Raw genomic sequence first — 15,789 nt, forward strand, 5'->3', positions numbered from 1 at the left:
CACTGCAACCACCTCACCTGGGCAGCAAAAGATGAGCAGGACTAAAAAGCATTCAAGTTTGGGGGATGTGAGAGAAAGCTGCTGAGCATAACAAGAACTCGTATAGCTCCAAGTAGTTCTTCCAGCTTTCCTACACCTTATTTTCACCACTACTTCTGAGAGGCCAGAAGCACTCCGTGCCTCCCTTTCTGCTGCTGGCTCACAAAGGGCCCAGCGTCACTTCGAACGGGAGCGTAATGCCATACGTGACACTACAGACTGCTGTTAAGGGTAGTAAGCCAAAGCAAAACTGGCCACGGAGCAGAGGTCTCCGCAACCACAGGCAGCCACAAAAAAAGCAGAGATTTGGTTTATCTCCCACAAATCTCTGGAGCCCAAGCTGTAGCTTACAGAAAGCTCAGGTGGTCCCAAAGCACCTAAGGGATTCGGGAGCTGAGGCTGCAGATCCTCAGGGGTGTCCCAAGCACCCAGGCAGGGGCTTCTGCAACCCCACCGCTGCGGACGCTGCCTTTGGCCACCTGATTTCACACCCACTTCAGACTTTGCTTGCCCCGGCACAGACCTGTTCCGCAAATTAAAACGCAAGGAAAACATCTGCTTTTCTCGTAGTATTTCAACTAGTTAGTTCCCAGAACTGGCTCAGGGCAGCACCGGGCATGGGTCAGAAATGGCACTGGAGGCTCCAGGACCATGGCAAAACTCACTCAGGACAACTCAAACTCTTGAGAGCTGCAGCGCAGGGGTGCAGGTTTGTGACAGGACACAGATTCAAAACTGACCCCAAACTGGGCTCCAGTCCCCCCCGCTAGCTCTGTCTACACATTCCCACCTTCTCCTGTGCCCGTTCTTCCACGGCCACAAGATTTTCGCCTACCAGTTTGGAAACTAATCCAGTTACAACGCGGGCACAGAAGGAACAGTGTGCCAGTATAAAGGAGTGGCAGAGAGGGAATGAATGGACAGCAGGGCTTGAGCAGCTCCTGCTCCTTCTCCCCCCTCACCTCCTCCACCACGGTGCCCTTCTGGGGTGAATCTGAGTGAAGCTCTGTCGGCGGCAAGCCAACACCAAGCACCCTGAAGGGCTCCACCTCATTAACCCAGCAGGCAGCAGCAGGTCGTTTCTGCTGGCTTCATGAGCCAAACGCGTTCAGCCAAGGCTACAGTGGGCACGAGCTGGCTGCCACGAGCAGCACTGCAGCTCTGCGAGCACTTCACAGCAGCCTAACGCCGATGGCTGCCCTGCCTGTGCCCACCCACAAGCCCCCTCCTCCTTTGGGGCAGCACAACAGCTGAGCAGGGACCGGCAAAGCCCCAGCTCCAACAGTGAGCTGCTCACAGGACAGGTGGACGGCATGGGGAGGCGGGGAGACGCACTCTGGGAAGCGGTCAGGAGCACGTCAGCTTGTTCTACTCCCAGATGCTTTTCTGAGCTGCCCGAGCCCAGCGCTGGATTCGCTGCTCTGCCCGGGAGCACCCTGCCTGCCGCCCGCTGCCTTCACCGGGGCGGCTGCCTGCTGCGTTAGGGCCGCCGCCGCTCCCCGCGAGGAGGACGCTGGGAGCTGTAGTCCTGCCGTGGGACAGCGACCGGAGCCCAACGGAGCTGCAGGAGTCACACTGGTGCTGTCAGCAGGTGCACACGGTACCTCAGCCACACGGCCGCTGAACGGGCAGCACTAACGCGGGGCTTTGAGCAGGTCTTGTTTTCCAGCTTGCCCGCCCGGCTGGGTGTAATGCGGAGCTGGGTTGTGTGTTTCTGCCGGGCTCCAGAACGCAACAGCACAAAGGTAAACAAAAAAAAAATATCCCATTTTCAATCAAGTGAGCCTCATGTGCTTACTTCAACTTATTAAAACCTTTCTGAGTTCCTCACGCGGTGCTACTTCGATTCTTTAAGTCTTCTTTTATGCAAAGGAGAAGTTCATTTTAGATGAAAGCAAGAAAGGATGCTTCCATAGCTAGAGTGACAGGACTCCAGAGAAGGGACACGGCTCCATAACCATTGTTTATTCTCTAACAAGCGTTAGCCTCGTTGATTAAAGGCTCCCGCTGTCTTGGGGTTCCCGGAGTTACACGCTCCCACCAGCCTGCCACCTCCTACGTGCTGTCCCGTGCTGAATTTCCCCCAGCACCAACCGCACCGAGGCCCACGCGCAAGATCCTCCCATTGTCTGTGCCACGGCCGCGCGGGGACCCCGCTCTCACTTTCCCAGCAGTAACGGCGGCTCCGAAACCCCCGGCTCCACGCCCAGCGGGGCCACCGAGGGCTCGGGGCGCGGCAGGGCCCGTCCCCAGACGTCCCCCCCCGGCCCGGAGGGCTGCCCGGCGAGGAGGCAGCAGGCCGGGGCCGGGCAGGGCCGTGCGGGCTGCGAGCCGCTCCCCGGCCCCCTGCTGCCCCCTAGGGCCCGCCGCCGGGCCCCGCCACCCCTCGGCCCCGGGGACACGGCCCCGCCTGCGGCCGCCCCTCGGCCCCAGCCCCTCAGCCGCTGCACGGCCCCGCAGCGCGACCCGAGGCCCCCCTTAGCCCCAAGCCTCCTCCCCTAACCCCACAGGCCCCCCAACCCCGCAGTCACCTCCTGAACCCCACTACTCCCGTTAGCCCCCCCTTAACCCCGGTGCCCCCATTAGTCCCCCCCAACCCCAGTGCCCCCTCTTGGCCCGCCCTTAACCCCAGCCCCCTCATTAGACCCCCTTCACCCCACAGCCCCCAACCCCCCCCCACCTAACCCCACCCCCCCCAACCCTAAACCCCCCTAACCCCACACGCCCCCCTTAACCCTACGGCCCCCCTCACCCCTCCCTTACCCCCCCAGCCCCCCAAACCCACAGCTCCCCCCTTACCCCCCCTTACCCCCCTCTCACCCCAGGGCCCCCCCGGCCCAGCCCCCTGCCCGCAGGGCCTCGGGGGTCGCCGGCCTCCATCTCGCCCCCCCCCCCCCCCCCCCCCCCCCCCTCCCCGCCGCCCGCCGCGCTGGGGTGCCCCCGCCGCCGGTGCTGCCCCAGCCTCCGCCGGGGGGAAAAAATGAATCATCAAAAGGGAAAAGAGCGAGAAGGGGGGAGGGAAAAAAAAAAAAAAAAAAAAGGAAAAAAAAAAAAAAAAGGAGGAAGGTGGGGGAGAAAAGAGGAGAGCCGGAGAGAAGGGAGAAGGAGAGGGAGGAAAAAAAATCAGGAGGAGAAAAAAAAAAGCGGCGATAATGGTAAAAAAATAATTCCGAGTGGGGGGAGGAAAAAAATGGCGGATTAAAATCCAAGATGGCGGCGCCGAGGGGCGAGCGATGCAGGGGGGAGGCGATGGCGAGAGCCGCCGCGAGATCCTTCCGCCGGCCCCCGCGAAAAAGAGTCCCCCGGGCTCCCTCACGGAGCCCCCCCGGGGCGGCGGCGAGGCCCGGCCGCCGCCGCTCCCCCCTCCTGTCGCTTCTCCTTCTCTCCGCGGGGAGCCCTGTCTCCGCCGCTCCGGCGGTCGAGGCGAGCCGCGGCGCTGCGAAGTTTTTCTTCTTCTTCTTTCCGCCGCGCTGCCCACGACCTCCTCGCCCCGGCCGGGGAGACGCCGCCTGCCCGTGTGGTGCCGGCGGCGGAGGGACACCGCGGCCGCCTTGCGCCTCGCGGAAGGATACAGCGCTCGAAATAAACCACCCCTTCTCCCAACCTGCGCCGCCTCTTCCTCCTCCTCCTCTTTCTCCTCCTCTCCCTCACGCCGCGATCCAGCGAGCCCCCGGAGGAGGCTCGGCGCGGCCCGCAGCCCCCATGGCGGCGCCGTGCAGGCAGCGCAGGGATCTCGGATGGGGGGGGGGGGGGGGGGGGGGGAAGGAAACGAGGTCTGGGGCGGCCGGGCCGTGCGAGGAAAGAAGTCCCGGCTGTGGGATCCCTCCGCGCGGGCTGCCCTTTAAATGCGAGGCGTCCCCCTCAGTGGGGGCTGGGTCGGGCAGAGTTGGGGCTGTGAGGGGATCGCTGTGAGGGCTGCGCGCCCCGTGTGTCTGAACGCTTCTTCCCCAGCCCTGAGGGCTCGGAGGGGGATGTGCAGGGGATAATCCGCCCTGTCCCGCTCGAGACAGCCCCTTCAGGGAGCATCGGGCACCTGCTTCCCTCTTCCGCGTCCTCTCAGGGCCATTTAAAAATGGCCCCGGCGGGGAGGCGGCGGCCGCCGGGCTGCTGAGGGGCTGGGGGCGGTGTGGGGGCGCCCCCTGGAAGGAACAAAAGGCGCTTTTTGCTCCGGTAAAAACTGCCGCGAGGGCACCTCAGGACCTCCTGCGAGCAGAAAACGTGTTTCTGTTCGGTTCTCGATTAAATGCTTTTGAGGGGAAACGTGTTACTGCCGACCATTGTCCCCTTGCTGGAGGTGGAAAACTCAAGTGCTTTCTACTCGAAGTTGAGAAGTTTTATTACATCCTTAAAATACTAAGTTGTCCTTTGTGTTTCCTGACATGTGATACACCCGTTGTGGTTCTTGTTCTCCAACGTGTTTTATTTTTTTTAAGTTTACCAGAAGCCTTTTAGGCTGAGTCCATTGTAAGGTACCATCAACGCTTGTGGAACAGATTCACCTCGCAGCGGCTTTCCACAGCTATGTGCCAGGGACGTCAATTCCTCAGCTGTCTTCTGGTATTACCCTTAGTAGGAAGCTAAAGATTTAAAATAAAATGTAATTTCACGTAGAGCTGGGGTTAATTCTGCTTTAATTACCCAAGCAATACAATATGTGGAAATGGTGTGTGTTCCAGCAAAACAAATCTTAAATACATCGATTTTGCTGTAGTAACGAGAAAGGACTTCTGAAGCTGAGGCTTGGGCTGAGTCGCTAAACTAGATTAGCGCAGACTTTTACACCTGAATTACAAACCCCTGGAAGATTTACTTCAGGCCAGAATTGGCTGTTAGTAGGGCCACAAGCAGTGACACCGATAATTTTAGTAACGACTTTTGAATATTGCCTTACAGACGCATCGGCTTGTTCGGTGTGTTTACGGGAATGACTACAGTCCTCGCCCAAGTTCAGGTATGGCCGGACTGGAAGATGCCAGCTTCGGCCCTGGTGGCAACAAGGGGTTTGCCATAGCTCCAGCAATGGGTGTAGCTGAAGCAGGGCACACAAAAAAGCTTATTTACTATGGACTCCAGCCGGTGACCTGACAACAAAGCCCTGGCTGGGTCCGAAAGGATGCTTTTTCAGAATACATTTATCTAAAACTTAATTCTTCTGCTCTTCAGGTAACAATTATAAAAGTTAAAGAAAAAAAGACATTTTCCATTAGATTACCTTTTTTTATTTATTTATTTATTTATTTATTTATTTATTTATTTATTTATTTTCCTACTTTACAGCGTTTTCCCATTGTAGTTCTTTCATTCTATAACACAAAATGCTGGCTTTTTAATAAGCAAGTCAGGTGGTCAAAGCCTGAGAGCATACCTTACTAAGTTTACTATGTTAAACAATTTTGATTGCAAATATATATTTTTTTTTTTCTGAAAAACTGTAGATATGCGGTGACTAACTCCAAAAAAAATGTAATTTCAGACATTTATTCTGGAAAACCCATCAATAGTTTCAGTGTTGATTTCACTTCCTAAATTAGTGCTACCTTAATAGGCTTAATCCTCACCAGAATGCGAAGGGACTCAAATCTAAAACTTGTATTGTTTTCTTATTAGTTACCAAAGGACTGTGACAATGGCATTATTTTTTTGCAGGAGTAAAAATTTCTTTCAGTCACGTTACTCAATATTTCAGTCACATGGCGATTTTGTGACTTCTGCTCGATAATTTTCTCCTGTTAACAGAGGGCTGAAAGATTTAGAGCATATGCCAGGCAACAGATGAGTTTATTTCAGTGTGCATTGGCAAGAATCAGTATTTTTTATTTCCCCAAGTAGTATTCCCAAATTGTTACTGTTATAAAATTTTAAAGGAACTGCATTTGCTCTTTGCTGATTTTGTAGATCGTCTCAGTTTGGGAATAGTAGCTGTTGCGTTTTCGGCATCCCATAGGCGCTATGGCACTATGCTCCTAATGCAGCAAAAAATTTGAAAGCATCCCGTTTTTACTGAAAATTTGTAGTTATTAAAATCTTTATGTGATGAAGAGTTTCGTAAAACTACGTCTTTCGGGCAATGACACTCAAACTTTGGATTCGAGGTGTGCGTGGAGGCTGCTGTGTTGCACTTTCTTGGGGCATCGCAGAGGTCCAAACCTTGGTCCACAGCTGCAGTGCCTGAGTCAGGGCTCCAGTCCTTCCCTCTCCACGAAGAACAGCCACTGCAACAAAACCTTTCCAGCGATATCAAGCCAAAATCAGCTGCTGCTGAGAAACATGCAGCTCTTGATCAGCTTCTGCTGAAGAAGACTGTGGCAGTGGGTAATTTTGAGGAGCACAAACATATAATCCCAATGGAAAAGTCCATTTACCACTTTACAGTTTAACTCAGCCACGTAGGCTTTTTTTTTTTTTTTTCCCCTTACTTTTGTTCTGCAGTACTTTTGCGTAGCCCCAGCGTGAGCGTTTTTGGAAATGGGCATCTGGGGGTGTGGATGTGCCCATAACAGAGCCAGGTTGTCCCATGTGTTCTGGCTCCTTAGCAGGCCTGCCGGCCTGAAAGTCTTAGAGCATCGCAAGGAGTATGTGGGAGCAGAGCGTGCTGAATACTAACTAACCGACGGCGTTACTCTTCTGAGCCAGCACTGCAGTCCCTGTTACCCTGACGTGCCCCAAGCTGTCTCCCATGGGCAGTTTGACCCCACCTCCTCCATTACTCTGCAGGTCTCAGTTTCGCCGCCCAGAAGCGCTCCTCTATATCGTATGTGCCCTGCGCTGAAATCTCAAAGTCTGCCAAAGCACTGACAGTAACCTTCCCTTTTAAAAATAAAGCCATGTCTTGTAAGTGCTGTATGTCCTGTTTTCAAACTGGATATACCGTACCCAGAGCCATACGGTCAAGTCTGCTGGTTTTAAGGGCACAGCAATGACACGCAGGGAAGCAGAGGCACGAGGAAATAGAAAGAAATACAAAGAAGGAGCCAAAGTAACTAGGCAGGTGTAATGAGCTTGATCCTTCATTTTAGGTAATATTTTATCTGCTGTTGGCAGCAGGCAGATGTCCTATAGCTGCTGTTTTTACTGTTTGGAAGGGATGATGTTGTAAAGGGGTAACAGGCTTCAAGCTGCAGACGCCACAGCAAGCAGCGGATGGGCACTTTTGTACTGGCACGGGCGCACTAAGAATGTGCTCCTTTTATACGCCGAGCAAGTCGATATCTTCCTGCGACATCTTTAAGAGGATCAGTCCCTTCCACTGACATCCATGCAGGAGTGTGGCCTTAAATTCTAGTCATTTGCCAAACTCTGAGCGGTGTCACAACGCAGTTTTCACTGGTGATTACAAACCCAAAGTTAAACATCACAAGTGAATGTAAGAACCAAATAAAATTAAAGACCTTTTCTATCAGAACCTTATTAATTTATCCAAAATGTACATATTCTCGGTAACAGATGGTCAATAATAGATGATAGATGGCCTCCTCTGGGTAAATTAGTGGCTGTAATTCACTTGAGGGCTTCTGCTGATGTCATAAGCTGCCAGAGTGCAGCCTGAGTGATTTATTAACAGCTGCAGAAATCCTAGGGTGAATTACATCCCTGTATTCACTTCGGGTCTGCAGATTGTTATTTATAAAATACAGAGGTTTGTGTTTCTTAGTTATTACAGGGATTTTTATATGACTGTAATACAGGGGCACGGTGCAGAAATGACTAGTGTGAAAGCTCAGCTCCCCGCCTGCAGTAAAGGCAGGCAGATTTTCTCTGCCAATGCATATCAACACCAACCCTTCCCTTTATTTTTTTAAATAAGCTAATCAACATCTGCAGATTTTTACATGAGTCCTGTTTTTTTGTTTGTTGGTTGGTTTTGTTTTGTTTTCTCCACCATCGTTCCAACCATCAAATACGAATAAGGTCAGTATCTTCTCTGCCAGCAACCTCAGTGTTGTAGTCACTCTCTCTCTTCACATTGAGCTACGTCCAAAACAAAAAAGATAGAAAAGGGGTCGATGCTGAACAGGAGTAAGTGCTATCTAATAATAACTGGGGGTTTAGGAAGAAGGCAACAGATCCAGAAGGCTAGAAAAGGCACCTGGAAACCAAAATCCCTCGTGTACAGGGAGGAGACTGTCCTGTTTCCTAACACCATCCCTGTTTAGGGAGAAAACCCTTTCTTTCTTCCATAAAATTCCTGCATGGTAAAAGAGATTTTTTTTTTATTTTATTTTTTTTCCTGTGGCAGGCCTCAGGAGCTATTTGTCTCACATGCCATCCCACCTTAACATCCAAGACTCATTCTTAGGCGATCTCTCGAGTTCTCAGCGCGATGATGCACACTTCCCAGCAGATTTATCTCATCTTTCTAAAATGTGAACATATGCAAGCAAATTAACTACTATTCATTTCCATACCCTTCTTCTTTCCCACTGAGATGGGAATGGATGTTACAAAATCCTGTTTCTCAAGCAAGGGATACATTTCCAACAAGTAATGTAAGTTCTGGAAGGAAGGGGAAAAGGGAAATGAGAGTAACTGACGAAGAGTTGCATGGCAGGAAGGAGCAGTCGGAGTTCATTTGCCAATAACTCCGTGTATTATTTTTGCTGAAGATGTAGAATTTCTTGACAAAATGTGCAGTGAGTGTTTAGATGCTAGCTAGATGCTAGTGAAAATCCTTCCAGCCTTCTCTCTTTGAGGTGGCATTTGTTTGGTGATGGTTAGATCTTACTGGGCATTTGGAGAGGGCTGCGTTTAGTGTCGTCAGCAAGAAATGCTGCTTTGCTATGAAACAAATCCTCCTTCACTCCTGCTTTCCTTCACCAGCATCTGCCTGCATAAGTGGCCTGTCTCGAAGAGGTACAAATAGCTGATATTTGTACAGAAAGCAAAGGTTAGAATTTGAAGAAAAACAGGCTCCAGAAATTGCTTGTTGCCTTCAGGCAAAGCCCTTTGAAGTCATTATGAGTTTACTGATTTCAGCAAGCCCATTATTGCCTTTACAGTCTTATGGACAAAACCTGGTCAAGCTGGGATCCTGCTGTCAGATGTTATACAAATGCACAGAAGGGTATCAAGAAACAGCAAAAATGTCTTTTTTTTTTTTTTTTTTTTTTTTTTTTTTTTTTTTCCCTGCTTTCTGGAATGAGCTGTTGTCCTCTGGATGCTTTTAGAATTGCTTATGGATTTGCAGTAGCATATATCCAAAAGCTTGGCTCTCCTTTCTTACCTTTCAAATGTTTGGGAACCATACCTAGGGCAGATGGACAGCTGGACCACGGTCTGTCCATGATTTGCAACTTCCAGGTCAGTTCTGGAATAGGCTCCTTCATTTCCTCTCAAATTAAATCTGAATCTATTTATTTCCTTTTCCTTTTCAAATTGAGGTTAGATTTTGCTTTTGTATGTTTGTCTTTGCTTGTTTCTACATGTCTACTTGTTAACTTTGGACTCAGTTTATATGAAGGATGCAGGGGAAAAAAAACCAACAAAGCGAAACACAAGAGCTTGTCAAGTAACAAATTGAAGTTGCATTGATCTCAGGTCTTTGTGTTTTCATGCTTGAGGAGGAAGATTTCTATTGTCACCCCATAGCTCTATTGTCATTCAGAGATTCGTTAAACTGGGAGGGATTTTTCATTTTCTTCTGTTGTACAGACAGGTAAGGCTCCTAGTCCTGTGCTATGCTTCAGCACCTTTCTCTAAGCTCCCTTTTATAGCTGGGCTTTTCCTCCCTATACAGACTGGCAAATCACTGCAAGGTTGTGGGGTCGCGAGGAGGGATGTGCATTATTTCTCCCCGTCTCTGCGTTATTTCTGTAAGTTCTGAGACAATTCCTTCATGAAAAGCAGCAAGCAGCCAAGTGCTCTCAGTCCCTCAATCACTCGAAATTGCAAAATAGAGGTGGTTACGTATCTTACCCTGAATGGCTACTGAAAGAAACACGTACTGTTTATTACTTAGAGAACCATGACAAGTAGCAGAGAGCCAGGTCTGGCTGTGCAGTCTCTTTGGATCATCCAGACTGCACCTGTAGGAAGACAGGGTGGAGTTTCACGCGTCCGCTACAGATTTCTAACCCCAAAATCATGGTATTTGCACTTCTGTCACTGGACAGAGCCTCCAGCTTTGTGAACAGCAAAGGGAAGCTTAGTGTCACGTGGTGGTAGGGCAAGGACAAACACTTTTTCACCTCACAAGCTTTCTTACTATGAAAGATGGTCTTATTTTATCTTTAAAGTGGATGATGGTGGCAAATTTCTGATGGTACTGCTCTGATTGCAATCGAGCGTGCTGATCAAGGCATTATTTGCCTGTATATGTTGCTTCTATGAATTATCTCAGAGATGAAAAACATTTCTAAAAGGATTCAGAGGTCAGACTCTTTATTTCACTTCCCCCCCCCCCGCAGGTTTTGATGCACCGACCCTGTCCTGCTCATTATCTGACCGCAAAATGTAATGACATTTTTTTTCCTGGTCACTGCTTTTGGTTATATTGGAGAGAGATGTGGATATTCGTATTTCTCCTTTTCCTCCCAGAGTCAGGTGAGCCTTTGGCTTTCTCCTGATGGAGGGTAGTTCTCAGGTGCACTCTTTAATCCAAGGGCTGCTCACTTCTGTTATTCTCCATCAGTACTAAAGAATTACTTCCCGGGCATCACTGGATCCACATGAGAATCACGTATCCCTTCTGACATAAACCACACAGGCACTTTGGCAAGAGCGAATCCCCTGAGAAAGCATTAAATCAAGCATGATGTTCCGTTTTCCCTGTGGAAACCTCAAGCTCCAGCTATTGTTTCCAGAGAGGCTGCTTTACCCAGGAATGGTTCAGCGAGGAGAAAAATCTCCGTGTGTGCAATTTTCACTTCGTGTCATAGGGCTAGCATGAGAATTTCTCATCTGCCTGTAAAAAGATTAAAAATCAGAAAAAAATAGAGTATCTCTATCAAGTGACAAACAATAAGTTGTGTGCAACTCTGCTGCGTTCCCGTCAAGCAAAGTGAAGTTGGCCGTGTTCGTGGCTTGCTCAGAAAGGGGAAAGGTTGTCTTCCATTACCTGAGTACACATTTCAGGAAAATGCCAGAGGTTAGTTAGGGGGTGGGGAAAGGATGAGAAGTTAAACAAATTCTGTCCTTGGCTGCTTCATTCATCTGCTGCTGGGGAGGATAAGAAGTAAGAGCTAAAGCAAGTTTGGACTAGATTTATCAACACCTGTAACAAGGGAAAACGGCTGGGGATTTAACAGAGGCAACTAATGAACCTCTATTTTACTTGCATCTCTCTTAAGATGGAGGCTAGTATCTTTTGGAATGGAGGCAGCTTTGGGAACAGATTGGAAGGAAGACAGAAAAAAAATGCTCTTTAAAAGCCAGACAAATTTTGTTAGGCATTTGGATACAGTACCAGCTATCAGTTATGTGGTCAAAAACACTTCTAAGATGTACCAGTGGTGGTGTTTCTCTGGTAATTCAGCTCTCCTGGTACAAAGTAGCTTCCTTACTGTATCACCCTTGCAGCTCTGCAGAGGGGAGCGTCACACCATGCTATGGGAGATGGGGGCCCTGCTTTAGAGCACTTCTCCTCTCCAGGAGAGGTTCTCGAAGGTCCAAGGCAAATTCACACCGTAGAGATGGAGTTCACTGAAACTCTCCCAGCTGTTTTCCCAATCGCCAGCTATTTAAGCTCAGGCTGTCTGTGTTAGGCTGTTGATCTGCTCTTTCTGCAGTTATAGACCACTGTAAGTGGTCACAAAGCAGGCACTAGCTGCTCCAGGTGCTTTTGAAACTGTAGCTCTGAAGGTCAAGTTAGCCAGTTAGGTTGTCTAACAGTGGGTTCTGCTAGAGTCTTTGGGGCAGGTAAGTCAGGATTTGGTTACTCTGAATGGAAAGAAAAATAGATCCTTTGTCTATGGTTTTGAGGTTTTACAGTCACTCGGTGTGCCTGTTATAGGCACGGATATCTCAGAGGACTGGGATTACGGCTTTGATAACATCCTGTCCTTAAACGTGATAGGAAGTCTCACTGGACTCCAAAGAGCAATGCAATAAATCTGCCTCGGTTATTATTACTTCAGGAGTTGTCAGAACTGACCTGCTTCCTTGTGACTGTGAAACACATTGAAATATGTTCTGTCTTCCTGCTCGCTCTCTGCGGAGCTTTTCACAGGTCTAGCACAATACAAACCCAAATCTGCTCTGGGAGTGTGACTGGAAATGGTCTTTTCACACTTTTTGAAGCTCTGTCTGGAGCTGAAGTTGGGAAGAAAGCATCTGGCTACTGTCACGGGTGTATGTGGAGGTGGCTTGCTGGCTCTGTCCTAAGTTGTGAAAAGACTGTTTGTTATTCACTGAGGTTGGATGGAAAGGAAGAGGTGGATTTTTTTTTCACAGAATTTTGGCTGTATCTGTTTTGTTTGTTTGTTTTTGTTAATTTTATGTTTGTTTTTAGTACAGGCAAATGAGAAATTACCAAAACATCTGGATTGGGCTTTTCCTTGGCAGCAAGTTTTTTGGCTTGATTTCCAAACCCCCACCCCCTCCTTCATGGGCTCCATCCCGATGACTTTGGCCTTTCTGTGAAACTGCAAAGTGGCAGAGGTAAGAGGAATGATTACAAACCAAACTCAGTGAGCAGGAAAGGAAAGGACTGGGACGACAGATTCCTCCACGCAGTTCTAGTTCTGCACAGGAAACCTTTCACTAACCTCCTGGCTCTGTCTGTTAGTTCATTATCTCTCTTTTTTATGCCTACCCACGAGTTAATGACATCTACCACATAGGATTGCTACGTGATTTAAGAGTGTCTAAAAAGTGGCCCCAGTGCACAGCTACTGCTCTAATATGTTGACTAAGAAGCAGCCTGTGCTCGAGGACTGAGCACAGATCCAGCTCACATGATTCGGGGCTCTGAGTCTGTAGCTGAAGGCCAGCCACTTGCATGCCAAAAGCCATTTGCTTTGAAGAACTCCAAGATGCCTCTGAGGGGAGGTGGAGAGGAGCAGAGAAACTTCTTCAGTGATGCACCAGGATAAACAAGAAGTTTCCATCCACGTTCTGGGTTAATGAGAATATGGATGAAGGGATCAGAGTAGATGCTTGCACAAATGCTTACATACAGAAGACAAATAAATCTAGCTTCTCCTTTCTGTGCTTTGCTGTCCTTCCTCATTCCTGTTAAATGAACGCAAGAGAACATAAGACAATAGGGGAAACATTCCTTGAAATTTCTGAACATTTGATGAGAAGCCCCTTTTTCTTTTCAGGAGATCCTGGCTCTTCTACTTGGTGGTTTATCACATGCAGAGGAACTTTGTAGTTCTGCTTTCAGAAGTGCATTGTACCATCCTGTTAGAAAGCTGCTTCTCCAACATCTGTCTGCCAACAGGAAAGGTCAAAATGGCCTGAGCTGCCTCTTGCACAGCATGACATTTCCTTCTGAGGGAGTCAGAACCCAGTTTATCAATGTGTCCTTCTTCACATCCTCATTAACCCAGAAAAAATTATCGACCTGCTGGCTATCAAGCAGCTAAAAAATGCTTAGTTCTGAGAAAAGACTACTAGGTTGGCATTACAGTTTGTGAATTTTTAGGGAAAGCAAAAGGCAGTGGGAAGGCCTTCATTTCATTGAGGACCCTGTGGGTAAGAGCAATGCCTTCTTAAATGTCTATTAGCCTTACTTAACTATGCCTAATTAAGGCTGATAGACTCTGCCAGGGCTCATGTGTCCACAGCAGAATTCCAGGCTCAAGATCAGCCATTAGGGACTTCCTTGAGGTCCTGTGCATAAAGGGAACTGTGTGCAAGCCCTGGTCACCAAAGATGTTACTGGATCTGCAGCGTTGTGCTAAATGCAAAGGGATTAGTGTACACTGACAGCAATCTGCAAAGGTTTTCTGGTTTACAGGTGCCTCGAGAAATAACAGAATGAGTTCTTGCTTCACTTTGAAACAGCTTCCACAATGAAATTGGAAAGCAAAAAAAGGATAATCATTATTTTTCCAGTCCAACTTTACTCCTGATACGGTGTTCTCTACAAGAAAGCAGAAGTAACTGATATTTAACAGCAACCTCTCTAAAGAACTGCATGACTGAAATCCACACTTGTTCTTTATTATATCTCCCTGGTAAGCCTGGGCCTTCTTTCCATTTTGATGGAGTATCATAAATTTGCTTTAATTATTATAATTATTTTCGTAGAAACATGTGATGTCTGATATAGGTATACTCTTGGCTTCTGCCTTCCTTTTTTTGCACAGAACATATAGATACACATAACGGATCAAGGATTTCAGTTACAATATAGATGCTTTTAAAGTAGTTTAAAGCCTACTTAAGGTGATATTTGGGCTGCAAATGCAACTTAATGCTAAATACCAAAATTCTAGCTCACAATATCCTACCTGACATCACCTCCTTTGATATATAGTTCCTGGTCTCCCAGGCCTATTGCACCCTGTAATAACAGCTAACCTGTTCTCTGGGCCTTTCTTCCCTTCATCCAGTACGCATTAGGAGTAGCAGGAAGGGCTAGTAGGACAGGGTTGGCCAGTTTCACCCATCCTTGCCCCAAAGAGGCCACTTCATGGTGATGCCCTCTCCTTCCAGTCATTGACTTGCCAGAGCTGTATGGCCCATCAGGTTGGGTGTCACCAGGAAGGCTGTTGCATCTTCAAACCAAAGCTTTTTGTGCAGATTTCAGGTGATACTTTCTGTATTCCCATAGAAATACAGATACTTTTTTTTTTATTTCTTTCTCTTTTTTTCAATTCTTTTTACAGTTGCTTTGTGTTGGGGTTGAAACTTTAGCCAGCAAGAACATGGGACAAGCAACCAGCAGTGTTATAGTCGCAGTCCCTGTATGCTCTTCAAAGACAAAAGGCCCCTCCTGACTAGGAATTATTTGGTCAAGAAGCAATCCATTTATTACATACTAGGCACAAAACAGAAGAAAAGAAAAAAAAAAAAAAAAAAGAACAAACCTCTCTTGGCTGCACGTTTTTTTCCTCATATGTTAGTGTGATGAAGGCAGAAAAATGTGTTTGGTAGAAGCATGAGTAAGTGGTATCTGCAGAACTAGCAGAGGCAACTCTTGGTGTAATTTTCAGTAGGGTTTTGTATTAAGTATCCAAGTGCTGTACTCTTGAGCTGTTCTGTTAGAGCATGTTATAGCCCATATCCCACTCTCTTATGCCAGGGATTGGAAACTCCACAGGGCTTAAGCCAGTAATTTGGTGATTCATGATATCAAACAGATAATATACAGCAGAGGTCTTGTAAAACCCTTGCTGTCTTTGTCTAGGTATACATCTATCTTTTCCTTGATGGGAAAATTGTTGTCATATTTCATGGGTAGGATGATTTGATTTTTATCTGGGCTTTCAGTTTCTTTGGAAGGAAAAGGTTTTCTGAAGTGGAATTTTGTGGAGGGAATTTTGACCAGTGATCTATTAATGGACTGTGTGTGTCCCAGTAATGCCTTGTGGTGAGACAGTAGGTACACACGGCAGAGCGACAGTGCCCTTTTCTTTTCTTTTGGGCAGCACAGTGTCCAGCTTGTTTTCAAACAGGGGATTATTGGATCCTTGTTTGCTCTCTAGCTGTTTGCAAACTTACTTGTAATTATCCTTTTAATCCTCCTCTTTTAGGAGAAAATTACAAAGAAAGGTGATCCATCCCTCACAATACCTGACCCCTCCAACCCTCTGTAACCTGCCTGATTTGTGTACCCTGTACGAAGTAGGGTGATTGTATCAG

At 47.9% G+C, this 15,789-nt stretch overlaps 1 protein-coding gene across 2 annotated transcripts in view; it reads right to left on the reverse strand.

Moving 5' to 3' along the window:
• KMT5B (lysine methyltransferase 5B) overlaps nucleotides 1-3,089 on the reverse strand; it is a 28,043-nt gene extending 24,954 nt beyond the window's left edge. For both annotated transcript variants that reach the window (XM_035327636.1, XM_035327637.1), the window contains exon 1: nucleotides 2,950-3,089. The gene's annotated coding sequence lies outside the window, so the exon portion shown is untranslated. The remainder of the gene's footprint in view (nucleotides 1-2,949) is intronic.
• Nucleotides 3,090-15,789: the final 12,700 nt, after the last annotated feature.

The sequence above is a fragment of the Oxyura jamaicensis genome, chromosome 5 (genome assembly GCF_011077185.1).
Source record: "Oxyura jamaicensis isolate SHBP4307 breed ruddy duck chromosome 5, BPBGC_Ojam_1.0, whole genome shotgun sequence".
NCBI lineage: Eukaryota > Metazoa > Chordata > Aves > Anseriformes > Anatidae > Oxyura > Oxyura jamaicensis.